Below are 6,135 nucleotides of genomic sequence, written 5' to 3' on the forward strand. Positions count from 1 at the left end.
CTAGGCTAGTAGTGTCAGCTTCACCCCAAACCTGCTGAATCAGAAACACTAAGGGTGGGGACCAGTATTCTCTGTTGTGGTTTTTTTCCTTTTCTTTCTTTTCCTTTTTTTTTTTTTTTTTTTTTAAGATTTCCTTCATTTATTTGACAGAGAGATAGGGAGAGAGCACAAGTAAGTAGAGTGGCAGCAGAGGGAGAGAGAGAAGCAGGCTCTCTGCTAAGCAAGGGAGCCCAATGTGGGGCTCAATTCCAGGACCCTGGAATCATAACCTGAGCTGCTTAACCAACTGAGTCATCCAGTCTCGGGTTTTTTTCTTTATTTTTTTAAAACAACTTCACCGAGGGGCACCTGGGTGACTCATCTATTAGGCCTCTGCCTTCGTGATCTCAGGGTCTTAGGGTCAAGCGCCATTTTGGACTCCTTGGTCCATGGGGAGCCTGCTCCTCCCTCACCCTCTGCTGCCACTCTCCCCGCTTGTGCTCTCTCTCTCTGTGTGTCAAATAAATAAAATCTTAAAAAAAAAAAAAAAACTTCACCTAAATATAATTGACATCATACAATTCACCTATTAAAGTACACAGCTTGGGGAATGCCTGGGTGGCTCAGTTGGTTTGGCATCTGCCTTCGGCTCAGGGCATGATCACATGCCCCGGGATTGAGTCCCACATCAGGCTCCTCACTCAGTGGGAAGCCTGCTTGTCCCTCTGCCTTCTGCTACCCCTGCTTGTGCTCACTTGCTCTCTCTCTATCTGACAAAATCTTTAAAGTGCATGGTTGGGATACCCGGGTGACTCAGTTAAGCAACTGCCTTTGGCTCAGGTCATGAGCCTGGGATCAAGCCCTAAGCTGGGCTCCTTGCTCAGTGGGGAGCCTGCTTCTCTCTCTCCTGCCAACTGCTCCTGCTGCTTATGCACGCACACTTGTGCTCTCTCTCGTTATCTCTCTCACTGTCAAATAAATAAAATCTTACAAAAAATAAAATATTTAAAAAGTGGTATATATACACAAAGGAATACTACTCAAAAAAAAAAGAAACCTTACCATTTGCAATGACATGAATGGAACTAGAGGGTATTATGCTAAGCGAAATAATCAGAGAAAGACAATTATATGATCTCATTTGTGGAATTTAAGAAACAAAACAGGATCATAAGGGAAGAGAGGAAAAGTTAAAACAAGAAGAAATCAGAGAGTGAGACAAACTGTAAGAGACTCTTCATTATAGGAAACAAAGTGGAGGGTTTCTAGGGGGAAGGGGGATAGTGGGATAGGGTAACTGGGTGATAGACATTAAAGAAGGCTCATGAGGGGTGCCTGGGTTGGTCAGTGGGTTAAAGCCTGTGCCTTCAGCTCAGGTCATGATCTAAGGGTCCTGGGATCAAGCCCTGCATCGGGTTTTCTGCTCAGCAGGGAGCCTGCTTCCCTCTCTCTCTGCCTGCCTCTCTGCCTACTTGTGATCTCTGTCTGTCAAAGAAATAAAGTATTGGAAAAAAAAAAAAAAAGGGCACGATGTAATGAGCATTGGGTATTAGACTGATGAATCACTAACCTCTACCTCTAAAACCAATAGTATGTTATATGTTAATTGAACTTAGATTTTTAAAAAATGAAACTGTGATAGTTGTTTGCCAAATTTCCTCCTAACTTACCGTTTTATTTGACTTCATTATAGGTTTTACCATTTAGAGTTTTAAAGATAAGTAGTCAAATGTATCAATATTTTCTTTTATGACTTATGAGTTTGTGTTATATTTAGATTCTCCCTACTGTAAAATCGATGATTTCTCTTAGAACTTTTATCGTTTAATACTTTACATTTATGTCTTTAAATCGATTGGGAATTTATCCTAACAAAGGTTAAGGATCCAAATTATTTTTTTTTCTAGATGGCTATGTGGCTATCCCAGCACCATTTAATAAATAGGCTATTTTCCCCACTGATTTGGAATGCTTTTTTTATCATATACTAGATTTCTCTACCTATTCATATCTGAGTGCGGTAGGCAAAGTAGTAGACAGCACCCCGCCCCGCCACACCCAGATGTCCACATCCCCAAACCTGTGAATGTCACTTTACATGGCGGTAGCAACTCTGCAGAGCTTTTGAAGGATCTTGCATGGGGAGACTATCTTGGATTAGCTGGGTAGGCCCAATGTAATCACAAGGTTTTTTAATAAGAGGAAGTCAGGATGTCAGAGTCGGAGAAGGAGATGTGATCATGGAAATAGATCAGAGTGTTGACTTTGATGAGGGAGGAAAGGACCTTGAGCCAAAGAATTTGGATACCTCTAGAGACTGGAAAAGGCAAGGAACAGATTTTCTCCTAGGACCTCCTGAAGGGAAACAATTCTGTCAACACCTTGCTTTTAACCCATTAGGAATTCTGATCTCCAGAATTGTAAGATGATACATTTTTTTTAAGCCATATATTTGTGGTAATTTGTTACAGCAGCAACAGGAAACTAAGACACTGATTAAACTGTTCTGTTCTATTGACCTATGTTATTGTAAAAGTCCTTTGTAATTTTTAAAGTTTTTTGTTTGTTTGTTTTTTGAGGAGAGAGTTGGGGAGGGGCGCGGGAAAGGGAGAGAGAGAATCTTTTTTTTTTTTTTTTTTTAATTTATTTGTCAGAGACAGAGGGAGAGAGAGCGAGCGAGCACAGGCAGACAGAGAGGCAGGCAGAGGCAGAGGGAGAAGCAGGCTCTCTGCCGAGCAAGGAGCCTGTTGTGGGACTCAATCCCAGGACCCTGGGATCATGACCTGAGCCGAAGGCAGCTGCTTAACCAACTGAGCCACCCAGGCGTCCCGGAGAGAGAGAATCTTAAGCAGGCTCCACACTTAGCACAGAGTCCAACACAGGACTCCATCTCATGGCCCTGAGATTATGACCTGAGCCAAGATCAAGAGTGAGATGTTTAACCTACTGAGCCACCCAGGTGGCCCTGTAATTATTACAGTTTCATAATATGTTTTAACATCTGGTCATTTCAGGCCCTTAGGTTTTCCTAGCTCTTCTTGCTTTTTTATTTTATCATATAAAGGTAAGAACTAGCTTGTTTTCTTCCCCAAAAACTCTTAATGTAATTTGTACTGAAATCACGTTATATTAAATTTAATGAACAGCTCATCAACAATTGATATCTTTAAGATATGAGTCTTCCACCAGTATATTTTTTCTGTTTTGTGTCCTTTGTTAATATCTTAAAATTTTCTTTATATAGGATGTGCACTTATTAGACTTATTCCAAGGCATTTTATATTTTTGTTACAATTTTTCAAATTATCATAATAAAAACAAGATAAATTCAAACCAACAGTGCAAATAATATACAAAAGATTACAGATGAAAGCAAAGTCATCCAAAATATCACTAGTGAACATCCTTCCACATACTAGGTTTTCTTAGCCATAAAGGGCAATGGCTATTGGGTAGGCAACTAATGGTGATTGCTGTGAAGTGCATTGGGATTTCTGTTGTGAATTCATTGATGTTGTTGAATTTTCAACTTTATAATTTTGAGTCTTCTCTGGGAGGATGGTTTTAGAGATTTTTCCATAAAGATCCTGAACATTTTTTTAAGATTATTTATTTATTTATTTGACAGACAGAGATCACAAGTAGGCAGAGAGGCAGGCTCCCTGGTGAGCAGAGAGCCTGATGTGGGACTTGATCCCAAGACCCTGGGTTCATGTCAGGAGCCGAAGACAGAGGCTTTAACCAATGAGCCATCCAGGCGCCCCCTGAACATTTTTTTTTAAAAGATGATCCTGAACATTTCTAAAAGCGTATTCCTAGACACTTATGGTTTTTGTTACAACTGTGAGTGGGATCATTTTGCATTATATTGTCTAATTAGTTACTAAGTGCTGATCTTTTTATATTTTCATAATTGGTTACACTAATGTACTTTCTTATTGTCCCTTAAACTATCCAGGTATATAATCATATCTGTAAATCTTTCTGAACACTTACATCTTTTTTTATTATCTTGAATTATTACACCCTGTGACATTTCCTAAACAATAGTAAATAATAGTGGCAATAGACAATTTTCTTTGTTTCTTTTTTACATAAGTAATCTCTATACACACAACGTGGAGCTCAAACTCACAGCCTACAGCCCCGAAATTAAGTCATGTGCTCCTCATACTGAGCCAACCAGGAGCCCCAGTTCTTGGTTTTAATGAAAGTATTTCTAACATTTCACAAGTAAACAAACAAAAGCAGCTTGTTTGGAGTATCTGCTTTTTTCTTGATCATGCTAAGGAAGCATCCAATTCCTTTCTCCCATTTTCCCCATTAATGAGGAATTAATGTCAAATTTTATTGCCTTTTCAAAGTGAAATTAACCATATGGGCTTCTCCTTGACCTGTTAAAGTGGTCAATTATAATAGATTTCCCCATACTGGATCATCCTTGCACTACTCAATTGGATCACTTGGACAAGACAGTGGGTTTCCCTTCCGGATTTCCCTTACTATGCTCCAGGTTGACTGTGTCAGGAAATTATTATCCTTGAGACAAAAGGTTAGGTTTCTCATGATTAAGTTTTTTTTTTTTTTTACTAGAGGTTACCTCTTTGAGATTTCAAATAGGTCACTGGACGTAATCTAGGATATATTCAAAACTTTTCCACTATGCACTTAAACATATTCATATGGATTGCTAACTTAACTGTTAGCAAGAACACTAGTTTGTCTTATTTCCAAATGTTTAGTGTGTTGTCTTGGAAGAAAAGAACGGAAAACTACTCAAACTGGTTTAAGCAGAAGAAATGGAAGGGAGATTTATTGACATTTAGGAGTATTTCATAGATCTCGAGAATAGTAAGCACTGTTGGGCTCCTGAGAAATTGGAAAGATTTGGAAAACAGATTTTAAAATTGTTCCTTTCTGTCTCATTCTCTCTCACTTTCTTGGTCTCTTAATTTCTTAGTCTTCCTATAAAAGGGGTTTCTCTGGTTTGACAACCACACAGTCACAGGAATTTGATTTTAATGAAAGGTCAAAGTCACATGTGATTTCATTCAAACAAGAGGGGTTTGCAGATGCTCTAAGGAAAGGGTGTGAAGGGGAGGTAAATGTGGGTATATTTGGGGGCGCCTGGGTGGCTCAGTGGGTTAAGCCTCTGCCTTCCGCTGAGGCCATGATCTCAGGGTTCTAGGATCGAGCCCCCCCCCCCCAAGTGAGGCTCTCTGCTCAGCAGGGAGCCTGGTTCCCCCTTTCTCTGACTGTCTTTCTGCCTACTTCTGATTTCTCTCTGTCAAAATCTTTTTTTTAAGTGGGTATATTTGGTATGGCAGTTACTATTATCCCCAGATACTATTTATATAATTACTGTTAGGTTGAGTCTGCCTCCAGAATGCTTCCTGAATCTGTTCTGTCATTGATCAAACTCAAGGAAGCCTTCATCCCTTGTCCAAAATATTACAAGAGCTTCCTGACAGTTTTTGCTATCTTTACTCTTTTCTGAAATCTGTCATTGTCACAAGACAACGGTGGGAGGATTGAATAAAAACTTCATGAACTTTAAAACATCCCACAAAGATAATGTAGTGGTGGGGGAAAAAACAGATCATAGGAGTCTTCTGCTTAAAAATTTTCAATGATTTCCCCATTACCTAAAGAATAAAGATTAAAGCTCCACACATGGTCATAACTTTCTTCATAACTTGAATTAAATATTAACTTCACAGAATCCGCGCCTCCAGGACTCTTTTCCTCCCTCATCAGACAATTCTATGGCTTGACCACGTCGTTAAATTCCATGCCCATACTGTTCTATATGGTTATGTCCTCCATCTCCTCTTCTTTGCCCAGGAAACCCCATTCACCCTTTAAAACCAGAATATAGGTCAAACTTTCCAGAAAACTATGAGAAGGTAATCATGTCTTCTTCCTCTTGCAAATCTCTAGCAAATTACCAAGACATGACTAGTATTTCAGGCATTTTCTCCCCTTCACTAGCTCTGTTTTCCAGTTTCATCTGTCTACTCGAGCATCCTCGGCTCTACCACATCCAGAGACCTGAAAAACGTCAGGCTGCAGGAATTTGACCTGACGGAGTCGGAAGCTCAGAGCAAACACAGGCTTAGATACTTTGGAAGCAAATCGAGAACACCTCTGTTAATT

Source organism: Mustela lutreola, chromosome 7 (genome assembly GCF_030435805.1).
Source record: "Mustela lutreola isolate mMusLut2 chromosome 7, mMusLut2.pri, whole genome shotgun sequence".
Taxonomy (NCBI): Eukaryota; Metazoa; Chordata; class Mammalia; order Carnivora; family Mustelidae; genus Mustela; species Mustela lutreola.